The sequence below is a fragment of the Balaenoptera physalus genome (assembly GCF_965194825.1).
Source record: "Balaenoptera physalus genome assembly, chromosome: 7".
Lineage (NCBI taxonomy): Eukaryota > Metazoa > Chordata > Mammalia > Artiodactyla > Balaenopteridae > Balaenoptera > Balaenoptera physalus.
In genome coordinates, this window is record NC_138886.1 from 68,521,686 (window position 1) to 68,535,688 (window position 14,003).

The 14,003-nt window shown below is 43.2% G+C and overlaps 1 protein-coding gene across 9 annotated transcripts in view; it reads left to right on the top strand.

Annotated features, from left to right (window-relative positions):
- The first annotated feature begins 10,768 nt into the window (after positions 1-10,768).
- The window catches only part of DENND4C (DENN domain containing 4C), a 130,496-nt gene continuing 127,261 nt past the window's right edge, over positions 10,769-14,003 (top strand). For 3 of the 9 annotated variants that reach the window (XM_082467981.1, XM_082467984.1, XM_082467985.1), the window contains exon 1: positions 10,770-11,192. The gene's annotated coding sequence lies outside the window, so the exon portion shown is untranslated. Of the gene's footprint in view, positions 11,193-11,636; positions 12,241-14,003 lie in introns of those variants that run through there. The other 6 variants (XM_082467978.1, XM_082467980.1, XM_082467986.1 and 3 more) reach the window with 4 other exon arrangements.

A 14,003-nucleotide genomic window follows, 5' to 3' on the forward strand; every position in this document is an offset into this window, starting at 1 on the left:
TGATTGGTAAACATTGCTGACTACCTATAGTTAAAGGACTAATGTTGTAAGGCTTGTTCATTTCTGGCCTACAAAGTTTACAGATCAGACCATCATCTTTATCAGACTACTGATTCTCCTACAACCTGAGCTTCCACCCAAGCTAAAGCAAGTGTATAATAAGAATCCTTTTGAAAGTCGTGAAGCCAGATGATACCACCATGTTTATCATTCCTGTCGTCATCCTCAGTCACTTTTCAAAACATAAGTCCTTTTTGTAACGGCTTTTTGTGCTGCCCACACTTTTGCTTCCTTTTCCCACTCCCAACCTCCCAATAGTGGAGAGGTTGAGAGTGCCTATGGGCTGTTAGGGAGCAGCTTCAGATTTCCTAGGATCTCCTTCAGTTACACCCATCCTTTGGTATGGATAAGTGACATTTTTTTCAACCAGTGACATTCCTAAGTTCCTTCTGTTATAAACATTCTAGAGCCACCACTGCTCTTGCTCTTCCTTTACAAATCTTTCCACTCTGCCTCCTGAGATTTTCCATGATAAACAGGCTTCTGCTCTACATCCTTAACCTATTCACTGAGTACTTGCTACCTGGCTCTCTCCAGAGAATTCTAATTCTTCTATGAGCATGTTGCTTGCCCCTCTCTGTATTGGAGGCTGCTCACTCTGCAGTAGGCAATGTAGCTGGAAGTCACAAATTAGGGTCTCTATTTACATCCATTTCTGTTATTCTTCCTTTGTTTTATTTTTATTTTTTGGTAAAAATCTTTTCACCCTTGGAACTAGTCATTCGTGACCCACTATCTAGCCCTGCTCGTGTGCTTTATTTTTCTGGCCTCCTGTTTGGATATGAAGTACATCAAACTTGGGGACTTCCCTGGTGGTCCAGTGGTTAGGGCTCCAGGCTTCCACTTCAGGGGGCCCGGGTTTGATCCCTGGTCAGGGAACTAAGATCCCGCATGCTGCGAGGCATGGCCAAAAAAAAAGTACATCCAAGTAACTTTTGTTGGTCTCCTACTATAAGAGTTGGTGGATTTTTTCTGTAAAGGATCAGGTAGCAAATATTTTTCTCTTCGCGGGCCATATGGTCTCTGTCACAACTCTTCAGTGCTGCCATTATAGTGCAAAAGCAGCCACAGAAAAGAGTAAACAAATGGGCATGGCTGTGTTCCAACAAAACTTAACTTATAAAAATAGGCATCAGGCTGGATTTGGCCCAAGGGCTGCAGTCTGCCAACCCCTGTCCAAGTATATGCCAGTCACTATGACAGAGGCTTTACATACATTATCTCATGAGACAGCACAATGACAATTCACCTGTATGGTTGGAGTAGTAGAAAATGAAAGTTCTTAGCATAGTGACTGGCCTATAGTAGATGCTTGATAAATAGTTGTGGCAAATGATAATTAGTCTTAAATGACTCTGCAAGATGGATATTTTATGCATGAGGAAATACAGACATTAAATAACTTGCCCAGGGAGTAAGTAAAAATACTAGGAACTTATTTACAGAACAGAATAGAGTCACGGAGGGCCCAGAGGCACGTGTGAAGCCTCGGTTCTGCCCACCGAGGGGTCCTGGTAGCTTCCAGGCAGAGAACAGTGTTCTGGCAGAGATGACAAGGGTCCCACGTCAGCACAGAGAGGACCTGGGCCTGCATGGGCAGGGTTGGGGTGACCCATCTTGCCAGCAAAGCCCAGCTCATTCTCTCTGGCCAGCTCCCCACATTCCTGCTTCCCACTTCAGGCAAAAAGGCTTTGGCTCTCCCTACCTCTACCCCCAACAAAAGAATGTGCCTCCCTGACTTGCCCCCAAATGGGCAAGGGCAGAGAGAGGGGGCCAGGAGTTCTGGACAGGCTGACTGCACTGGGGGAGCGGCCATGGTCAAGGAACTTCAAATGCCAGCTCTGCCTTTGCCGCTGAGACAGCCCTGGTGGGAGGGGGATCCAGGGTGCTGTCAGTGGGTCAGTGATGACATCTCATCCTGGAGCTCTGAGCGCCCAGGGCCTTCCCTCCCCTTCCCCTCCTGGCTGCTGGCTGGCAGTCAGTCCTGTCCACCCATCTAGGTCGATGTTGCTGGGGACCCGCCATGTGTGCCCCGTGGTCACGTGTATCTTCCTCAAGGATGTTTTGCTGCCATGGCTACTATACCTGTGTCCCTCCTGTGCCAACTTCATGCAGCCGTCCATGCAACTGCCTGTCTTCCTTTTGCAGTTTCTGATGTTTGTAACCAGACCCAGCCGTGTCATTAAACAGACTCTTTCTTCCTGAAAAAAAAAAGGAGAAAGAAAGAAAGAAATAGACTTACAGACATAGAAAACAAACTTAGGGTACCAAAGTCGGGGATGGGGGTGAGGTGGGGGAGGGATAAATTAAGGATTTGGGATTAACAGATACACATTACTATACATAAAGTATATAAACAACAAGGACCTATTGTATAGCATAGGGAACTATATTCAATAGCTTGTAAAAACCCATAATGTAAAAGAATCTGAAAAAGAATATATATATATATATATATATATATATATATATATATATATATAAAACTGAATCACTTTGCTGTACACCTGAAACACTGTAAATCAACTATACTTCAATTAAAAAAAAATACTGGGATTCAAAAGCCTAACTGTCTGCTCTATTCTTTCCCAATGAATGCAGTTTTGACTGAGTTTGATTTGACTGTAGAAATCTATGTGGAATGATTAGTAAGTCCTAGGAAATATGGATCTGAAGTTTAGGGGAGTAGTGGGAATAGATGTAAATTTTCTGCAGAATCTTGCCTTCTCCTTTTACTTTCTTAATTAATGACCCTCGTTAGGAGATATTAGCACATCAAAAGAGTATTAAAATAGCAAATAACCTTACAACTAAAGTAAACACAATATAATTTTCCTTTTGACATGCTCAAAATGCTATTATTATTATTATTATTTTGGCCACACTGCACAGCTTGCAGGATCTTAGTTCCCCCACCAGGGATCGAACCTGGGCCCACAGCAGTGGAAGCATGGAGTCCTAACCACTGGATCGCCAGGGAATTCCTTCTAATAATTCTTGAAGGCAGCAGTCATCAGTAAATAAACCATTTAGTTGAGAATTAACATGTCATTCAAGTCAGTTAAGACAGAATTTGGTAACTTGCTCTTCTCTTTTAGGCATTAGTCAGTTAATGGTTATTGCTATCATAGAATTGTTTACAATCATATTGAAAGCTCTGGACCCAACTCAAAGAACCTTCTTACATAGATTGCACAGGGAAGAAATATGGATAATAAGAGTCCCAGAGATTTCAGACATGCTCAGGGCATATCTGCAGGATTGCAGATGTGGGACCAGCTGGGGTTTACCTGTGCTAGGGCTTCAGCAATCCTAAGGACAGAAAAACGACCAGAAACATAAAGGTTGAAAATTGGTGGAGAGAACAGATTCCTAAAAGGGCTGCTTAATTATCCAAATGATTCAGCATCAAATATTTATGGAGTATTACTATTGTTCTAGGTACCAGGACAATAAAATAAAATAAAAGTTTTATGAAATAGAAGTTCCTATACTTATGGAATTTACATACTGGTAGGGGAGATAGTAAACACATAAACAGACAATAAATGTCAGTGACCAGTATGGGGAAGACAGGGCAAGATGATATAATGTGAGCGCTGTTTTAAATAGGGTAGGCAGAGAATACTGAATTAGCAAACACTAAGCCATTGTTCCTAGTGGAAATAATGGTTAGGTTTCTGAGAGCCTCTGTTCACAACATTTGTGTCAACCAATCAACACATCACCTAGTTTTATGTGTGTTTTTGCTTAAAGACACCGTATTTAATATCATCAATTCATTAACGTTGAACTCATGGTCAACAGCACTGTAACGCATGCCGGAACACAGCTTAGCTAACACGTTTTCTCTGCAAGGTGGTGGTTTCATCTTTGCCCAGTCCCTCCCAAGTGTTAGTGCTAAGGCTTTTCCTTCTGTACTACCACTGTTCCTGCGGGTGTCAAGTCACCCTGGCCTGTATCCTAAAAATGTAAAAAGGGGTGGTTGTTTACATGGACACTGTGGTTAGGGGTTCAAGTCTCAGGACACAGGCTTACGTTACACTCTCTTAGTCAAGAACCACAGCTATGTGCAGGCTGCTGTCAACGGAAGGACCACACCACTCAACCACCAAACACACAGCTAAGGCGACAACTTCACGTGACTGCATGTTGCACACCGCTGAATGGCAATCAATGCTCTATAGACGCTGGTCCTTGTGTGGCTCCCTGGCACTGGCCCTGAACGTGCTGGACAGTTCTCCCCGTGCTGACCCCTGCTCCACTTCTCCTCTAGCTTGCCAAATTATGTCTTCAGTTCAGTTGATCCACCTTTGAATCTGGTGATTGAGGAGGACATCATTTGGTAGGAGAGGAGATGATGGTATCATGAAATGAGGTAGCTTAAAAAGGAATAGTTTTTTTGTGGGGGGAGAGGCAAGACAGGGAGGGAACTAAGAGTTGTGTTTTGACATGTAAAGTGTGAGATGCCATTTAGACATTGGAGGTAGTCTGACGGTTGAATCTATAGCTTAGGGAAAACTAGAGCTAGAGCAGTAAATTTGGGAGTGAACAACACACGGATAGTATTAATGTCATTGAGTTGAATGAGATCACTTAAGGATGAAAGAAGAGCTTAAACCTGGAACAAAAAGGGGTTGAAATAATTGTTTTCTATTGATCCCTTTAAGAGACAGCTTCTAGAATTGACTTTAGTTCATTTTCTCCTTTTCTGTGTGAAAGGAACTATAAAACTAGGGGGAAATTTGAATAGGTATTAAAGGGTATCAACATCAGATCCCAATTCTTTTTTTGTTAGGGCATGTCAAGCATTATTTTGCCTATTGCACTCAGATTAAATGTAAATTGGAAATAAAGTATCACTTTTGAGATTTTTAGGCAGTCTCTGATTCTTATGTATTATGGAGTTTTTGAACTGACTAATGAACCATCTTTAGGGGGGGAAACTTGAAAGGAAAGAATCCCTACCCTATATTCTCTGAAGCATGGAGGAAACTAGAAAAAAGTTGGGAATGGGACAGTAACATTGTAGTAACATTCTCGTTACTAGTTCACCAATCAAAGAGGTGTACAGCAAACTCAGACCCTCTGGGCAGGAGTTGTATCCAAGGGAATAGATCCATAAGGAGTGGGAAGGGATGAGAGAGGACACAATATCAATACTTCTAGGTTCTTTGTCACTAAAAAAATTAACAAAGTATTTACTAAAATAAAATGTTGATTAAAAAAATTTTTTAATGGCAAGAATGGCCTTGTGGGTATGGTTTTTAAAAAGTCCTTATCTTTTAGAGATAGATGCTGAAATACTTACAGATGAAATTAGATGCTGAGTATTCGCTTCAAAATACTCAAAGAAAGAAGTCAGAAGGGCACACATGAAACAAGATTAACTATGAGTTGAACCTGGTTGATGGATACAGAAGAGTTCATTATACTACTATTTTTGTTTATATTTTATTATTTTTATTGTTTTCTATAATAAAATGTTTTTAAAAATTAATCTTTGAAATAAAGAATATAACTATTTTTTGATCGGTGCTCAGGACAATTTGCTATGATGTGAGGAATATCATAACTGAGGCCCAGAAAAAAAGGGGTTTGGAGGGAGCAGATAAGTGTTGAGCTCAGGATAAGTGACAGTCCTGTGGCCTTTGGGAAACCAGGAACATGTCTGGATGGATGGATATGGACCAGTGCCAGTTAGGGCAGATGGCCACATTTGGACTTGGTAGGTGCTAAAGTGGTATTCAAGTTAGCACAGACACTGGTTTCCAACAGTGGGGAAAGACTGAGTGAGGGCGGAGGACTATTTCCTCCACTTGAAATACTGCAGGGAGCTCATAAAAGCCAGTCATGGGCAGCAGGTTTTGTGACTCAGATATTCATATAGACTACCTTCTTGTTCAGCCTCTCTGCCCAGTATCTTTCTCTGTTTCTCTCCCCCTGCTAAGAGTTTAGTTTCTCTAAACTCTTCTTTATGATCTGTTGGGACATTGTTCTCGGGAACACTTACTCTCCTCTGACCAAGAGCCTTGTGTCAGTCCTTCCCACTCCTACTCCAGCCATGTTTGGAGAGAGCTGGATAAAGAATGTGCTGAGTAACTCTGAAAGACTCTAGAAGAGCCTGTTCTGATAAAGTTGAGACAGAGTCCCCAGCCAGATAAGATACTGGAGTGCAGCACAAAGAGAAGAGTGTCCTAGGGCCCCCTGTGGAGAGCAGAGCACACTGAGTCATTTAGATAGCGTATGAATAAAGCAGATCTAGTGTTTGTGGATGTCATTCTTACTAAAAACTCTTTCTAAAAGAATAACTAAGAATGCCTACAAGTATGAAGCACCGGGCCTTCAAAGGCTATGTTTTTGAAAACTGATTACGAGGGGCTGGAACCAGTAACTTGTTAGTCTACAAGGTGTGGATTATAGGAAATCTGGAGCAAGTTATTCTGTTTGGGAAAATAAAGAGCCATGAACTTAGTACAGTTGACCCCTGAACAACACATGGGTTAGGGGTGCAAATCCCCTCATGCAGTCGAAAATCTGCATATAACTTTATAGTCAGCCCTCCATATCTGCAACTCCACATCCAACGATTCAGCCAACTGCAGATGGTGTAGCACTGTAGCATGCATTTATTGAAAAAAACGCACGTATAAGTGGACCTGCGCAGTTCAAACCCATGTTGTTCAAGTGTCAACTGTTGTTTCTACTCAATACTCAATTATGAAATCACCAAAACTGAGACTGGGAGACTCTAGGTAAGTCAATAAACTTTGCTGGGCCTTAATTTCCCCATCTATTAAATGAGTTAATTAGACTAGATAATCTCTAAAGATTCCCCTCAGCTCTAAACTTACAATTTCATGGAATACTTAAAACAGCTTTTTTAATATGGAAAATTTCAAAAAGACATTAAAAGTAGAGAACAACATAAGGAACCCTCAAGTACCAAACACTCCGCTTCAACATATTTCCAAGTTTATTTTACCTAAACCCCTGCTTACTCACCTTCCTGCTCCCACTGCATTATTCTGAAGCAAGTCCTAGACATCATATGAAATACATTTTAATGATTCTCTTGAAGCAAAGATAGTTTACAAATAACATATCAGGCAAGTTAGTCTCTCCACTTTTCCTGGATACCTTCTCTTACTGCAACTGTAAACACTGTCATTTAACTTGGCATCATAGGATGCTAAGTATCACATGCTGAACCCAGATATAATCAATAAAGGAGGACCTACCTTTTTTTTTTTTTGGCCATGCCACATGGCTTGTGGGATCTTAGTTCCCTGACCAGGGATTGAACCCACGTCCTCAGCAGTGAAAGCATGGGTTCCTAACCACTGGACCACCAGGGAATTCCCAGGAAGAGCTACCATTAATGAGTACTTGCTATCTTCTAGGTATTACTATGCTGTTTTATTTATCTATTGCTGTGCAACAAATTACACCAGTATTTTGCAGTTGGAAACAAGAAACATTTATTATCTCAGAGTTTCTGTGAGTAAAGAATCCGGGAGCAGTTTAGCTGGATTTTGGTTCAGGGTCTGTCAAGAGGCTGCAATCAATGTGTTGGCTGTGGCTGCAGTCATTTCAAAGCTCATCTTGGGGAGGATCCACTTCTGAAATCACTTACAAGGCTGCCTGATGACATGCTAGCTGGCTTCCCCCAGAGTGACCAACCCAAGAAGATGAGAGAGAGAATCCAAGACTGAAACCCCAGTCTCTTTTATAACCTCATCTTGTTAGAGACATCTCATTGCTTCTGATGTATTCTGCGTGTTAAAGCCAGTCAATAAGACCACCCCACAGTCAGTGGAAGGGGATTACACAAGGGCATAAACCAGGAGGCAGGGATCATTACCAGGGTAAGCTATAATGAATGAGAGGCCATCTATCACATATGCTAAGTATTGATTACTGAACTGGCCTCTTTGATAATTATAGCTTATTATAAATTAATAAATGAGCTTATTTATGAATATCATTCCACACACTTGAAAGATGAGTAAAATTAAGTAACCTGTCTAAGGACAGAGTAGAAGAAAGTGAGGGAACCATAGTCTGATTTATTTCAGTCATTCATCAAGTACTTTTTGAGAGCCTATCATGTACTTGATACTCTGCTAGGTACTGGGGATTTGGAAGAGAACGTGACGTGAATACACGTAAGCTATCACAGGGCTGTTCATGAGAATGTAAACTGGTGCAGCCACTGTGGAAACAGTATGGAGGTTCCTCAACAAACTAAAAGTAGGATTACCATATGATCCAGCAATCCCACTGCTGGTTATGTATCTGAAGAAAACAAAACACTAATTCAAAAGATACATGCACCCCAATGTTCAAAGCAGCACTATGTACAATTGCCAGGATATGGAAGCAACCTAAGTGGCCAACACACACACACACACACACACACACACACACACACACACACACACACAGTGGAATACTACTCAGCCATAAAAAAGAATGGAATTTTGCCATTTGCAGGAACATGGATGGACTTAGAGGGTATTATGCCTAGTGAATTAAGTCAGATAGAGAAATCTGACTTAATAGATAGTGACAACAAATGATATATATTATCACTTATACGTGGAATCTAAAAAATAAAACTAGTGAGCATAACAAAAAAAGCATAGTAGTATAAAGGTCTTTGAATATTTCTATGAAAAGCAATGTTTAGGAGTTTTTGAAGACAACAATTAGGAAGATGAAAATAACGTGGCTGCTGCAGCATCTTGCTTATTTTAAGAAAAATTTCAACATTTCCATTCAACTCTTTTGCACTGCTGATCTGCAGAAGTCTGCAGAAATTGACCATGTCCAACCTGACGTCTGTATGCCCCTCTTCAGTGGGCTGATTCTTCTAAGCATTCTTGTATCTATACAGACTCAATGGGAACTGTGATACCATCATGAAAACAATTATGCTATATGTTATGCTATGTTGGGCTCTCCAGCTCCCTTCCCACTTTTTAGACAGTAAATATTTATGTGTTAAAAATTAAGATGAACTTATTTTAGCCCTGGGTCCATAAGAGTGCAGTTGAAAAGGCTGCTGCTGACTCAAGGACTTTCAGACTTAATAGCTACCTTAGACAAAAAATTAGACCCCAAACATACAAGTTCATTCTATGAAATTTTGGGTAGAATATGGCAATGGAAATTTATGGTAAATCTATAGGACAATTAAAATAGTGAAAAAAAAAATTAAAGACATCCTTAAATGCTACATTGCAAATTGAGAAAAACTTGTCAATCAAATGGAAGAGATATACTGGTTTCTTCCATTTTTCACTTCTGTGGGTGCAAAAAACTGTGAAAAGAGGGAAAAAACCCTTGATCTATGAGTGTTAATAAAATGTATCCATTACAAAATCTTGTAAATGATTTTAAACTATTAATTAATTTGCCCTTGAGAAAGGAAGGACAAGAAGTCCACAAGCTGAATTCTGAAGTATTAGTTCCTTCCTAAACTTCTGTCCAGATGGTCACTGTCAAAGACTGGTTTCCACTAGGCTCAGAATGACTCCAAACTATTATTAAATAAGACATTTTTATTGCTGTGTATTTGTACTGAATCAATTCTTACTGCTAACGTGGTCAGGGAAATAGGTTCTGCTATTGGCTACAAAATTTAAACTATCCATATATGCAATAAACTTTGGAAGTAAATTGACAACAGGACCCTCATGACCGAAGTTTAATCTCTTACTTTTCAGCAAAAATACAGATTTAATAAGGAGAGAGTAATTCTCAGGCAAATGATCATTATGTATGTGAATACTCATTAGAAATGCACAAATCTTGCCAATTCTAATTCTGACCTGCCATGGAATCTGTGAAGACACTCGCCAGTTTTTTTGGCCAGGAGGTAAAAAAGTTCTAATTTGTTTCAAACCATTTGCTTCTTCCTGAATAACTAGTTGTTATTTTTCCATGTATATATAATTACATATATATAATTATTTCAAAACGTAGTTAATAATATCTCATGAAGTTTGCATTAAGGGAACGGACCATGCATGCAGCCGTGTAGATAAGGAGGCTACATTTACTTAGGAGGCCTGAGAGGACTGATTATTTAAACGAGCGATTTCCAAGTTCCGAGTTCCCATCCCCAAATCTCTGCCGAGGTAGCGACACCGAGTGCGGTCAAGGACTCTCAAGGGCCGCTGCAGCCAGGAAGGACTTAGGGAAGCCCCAGTCGGCGAGTCTCTCGACTGCCTGGGAGGCCCCCTGTCATACGTGGGAATTCCAACTCCCATCCTGGGAAGGAAACTTCTCATCCAGAGACCTGCATCTCTCTCAGCACTGTCCTCAGTGACTTTGAGGGACTCGGAGTCCCTTTCCTCGCCTTTGAAAAACCGGAAAAGATCAGCCGCCACCTGCTTGAGGCCAAGGCAATAAATCCGCACCACAGGCGAGTCTGAGCGCCGCAAGAAGGGGTGCAAAGTAGTGCCTTGAGCCCTTTCTCCCTGGCTCTGTTTCTGCTCGGGACCCGCCGCGCGGACGCGGAGGCGGGGCTCACGGGCTGTCGGCACTGGCACCCCCGCTCCCTGAGGGTGTCGCGGCGGGGTGCGGGGGGAAGGGGAGCAGTGGCCGTGCAGCCTCGGCCCTCCCCGGGGGCGGGGCTCGAGCGCTGCCCCGCCCCCGCGTCCTCCCTTCCCCACCCCTCCCCCACGCCTTTTTCCACCGCCCCCGCAGTAGGAAAGGGAGCGGGAGGGGGGAAGGAAAGTGCTGTTCTGTGGAAAGGCGCGGAAGGAGAGGGAGGAAAAAAAGAAAAAGGGAACAGAAACATGGCCGTCAGCTGTCGGGGCAGCAGTGCAGCACGCAGCTCCTAGGCAACCCGCCGCCCGCACTACCGGCCTCCGGTGAGCCGAGGCGCCGGCGCGAGCTCGCGCTCCCGGCTGTTACCCCTCGTTGCAAGCGGCGCCCCTCGAGACCCAGCCCGGGAGGCGGCGCAGGCGCAGAGCGGGCGGTGGTGGCGGCAGTGGCGGCGGCGGCCGCCAGAGCAAGTCCCCCGCCCTGCCCTGCCAAGGGCGCCCAGGCCCGAAGCCGGCGCTTTCATGCCCCAGGAAGGGGCTGTGCCCGGGTGGCGCTGAAGGAGGAGCGGGCGGCAGGTGAGTCTGCGGCGGAGGGCCTTTCGCGGAGGAACCCTGCGCCGCCCGTCAGCCAGCCCCGCGCTCCCGGGCCGGGTGGGCGCTGGGCAGGTAGCAGCTCGGAGGGCTGAGTTCCGAGGGCCGGCGTGCAGGGGTCGCCGAGGAGGCGTGGAATGGCCTGGGCTGGCATTCTCGGCCTAGGTTTTCTGCGGTTTCCGGGGGCGGGGAGTCCCCGGAGCCTGCGGGGTGTGATGGGGGAGAGGCCGCTCCGGGAAGGGCCTCCCCATGCCGCCGCCCCGGCTGCGGAGAGCCACTGCGGTGGAAGGAAGCGCGAGGGGTCTGGGCCTTCGCGACCGCCGAGGAGACTGCCGCCTGGGTGGGGGGGGGCAAGGGGCGGGGACCGGGGTACCCGAGGGGGTTGGGGGCCAGGGCGGGGAGAGAACTGGGGACCTGGGCAGGTGTCGCAGGTGAATTGAGGACATTTCCTCCTCCGCCTTGCCGTGGCGGATCCTCAGGGCTTCTTTGTTGGCGATGACTTTTAGGAAGGCAGGTTTCATTCAACTCCGAGTGACTAAACCAAAAAACCAACTAATGAGCCCCTACTGCTGACTCCAGTAAAGAGCTGTAACTTTTCTGCATTGAGGATGCTGTCATCTGTTCCCCCCTCCTTTTTTTTTTTCTGCTTCACAGACCTTTTCCTTCTCGAAGATCGTACCTCATCAGAATAAATACGAAATGACCCACTTTTTAAATTGTACCCCCCCTCCTTCCTATTACTTGTTTGTTTCACACGGGAAAATTTAGGGCGGTTACCGAAGTTACTTGTGCAAATGCGAGGGAAAGAGTCATCTCCAGTAATGAACCCTAAGCTGTCTGTGTGTTTTTGCTTCAGAGAAATTGTCAAGCATTGTAGTCTGGGTAATTGATTTACTGAACCTGCTTAATTGTGTGCAAACTCGTGTTAAGATGTTCTCCCTAGACGCTAATTTACCGTAGGAGTAGGTTTTCCCTTCCGGTCTCAGTTTAGAAGGTGAAGGATTAGTAAGGAGAGAATGTTAGTGCTAAGGAGGTAAGTTTTCAATAAATATTTGATTTGAGGTGATCGTGTGTATTAAGCTATCTGAAATGCAGAGAACTGTCGGATTTTCTGTGTACACGTGATAAGAGAAAAACTGGTTGTAAAAGGAAAACTTCATCTCTGAGCTTTGAAGGATACCTGTTCTTTATCAACGTTACCATGAAAAAAAAAAACTTCTCTATTTTATTTTTTGCCCTGTTCTTTGTATTACTGTTAAAAATTTGATAAACTGCCTTCTTGGTGTGAGACTGGAACTCAGAAATGAACTTAGATTTGTATTCATGAGGTTAATCTGCCTCTCATACAGACTTGCTTTGACTCGTTTTTCTAGTAATGACAAACTCAATCCACACTTTCCCCTCATTGGTATCTCCTGTGGCCATTTTGCTAAATAGTTGATTGGGATTAGGGGTCTATCTTTTGTATTACTGATTTTACTGAACTGATGATATGGCAGTTGACTTTGGTCATAGTACCTCACTTAGTGTACTACTGTTTAGACTTGCTAATTTGGATAATGGAAAAGGTATGATGTTAGAAATTTTGAAGTTGTGTATTGGAGTCTTTTACTCTTGTGTAATTTGTAAATGAGCGCATTCTGTTGTTGAGAGTAAATATAGTATTTTGTAGTATAAAATCGAGCTTTCAGCTGGAGAAATTGGCAGTAGAGTTGGTGTGTGGAGACTGTTCTTAAAAGGCAAATGTTTTAAATTACAAGGAACTGCAGTGGTGTGTAAGCTGTAACAATTCATGGTGCCAGATTTGGAAGGTTATTTGGCTGAGGCGCTGCCTATAAAGAAACATGTTAAGTATCTGCAATAAAAGCTAATTTGTAGCTATAGACAAGGGATTTTGCATGATAAATAATAACCCAAGGAGGAACCTTTGCTCTTCTATATCTCGAGTTGAGACCAAAACATCTCATATTTTCATTGGAGTTTCCTGCCAAGACAAATATTGATTTTGCACTGGTTTTGCTTCTCAGTTTGAAAGTTAGGTTTCAGTCTTATCCTTGCAACTTAAGTACAGGTTGTAAAGTAAAAAAGCTGCTGAGTCAGAGGCAGGTTGTTTCATTTGGTCTTTTTTTTTTTTTTAATTAATTTATTCATTTATTTTTGGCTGCGTTGGGTCTTTGTTGCTGCGCGTGGGCTTTCTCTAGTTGCGGCGAATGGGGGCTACTCTTCGTTGCAGTGTGTGGGCTTCTTATTATGGTGGTTTCTCTTCTTGAGGAGCACGGGCTCTAGGCGCACGGGTTTCAGTAGTTGTGGCACTTGGGCTCGGTAGTTGTGGTTCACGGGCTCTAGAGCACAGGCTCAGTAGTTGTGGTGCATGGACTTAGCTGCACCGTGGCATGTGGGATCTTCCCGGACCAGGGCTTGAACCCGTGTCCCCTGCATCGGCAGGCAGATTCTCAACCACTGCGCCACCAAGGAAGCCCCATATAATTGTCTTTTTAAACATAATATTGTGCTACATATGGCTATATTTTATCGTTTTGTAGTAGTCCAAAGTTGTACTGTCACAGTTTATTTAACCATTATTCTTTTATTTTTTTTGAATTTTATTTATTTTTTATACAGCAGGTTCTTATTAGTTATCTATTTTATACATATTAGTGTATACATGTCAATCCCAATCTCCCAATTCATCCCACACCTCCCCCCCTCACTTTCCCCCCTTGGTGTCCATACGTTTGTTCTCTATTCTGTCTTTTAATATTTTAGTAATTCCACTTTTTCAATCTTAATGCTATA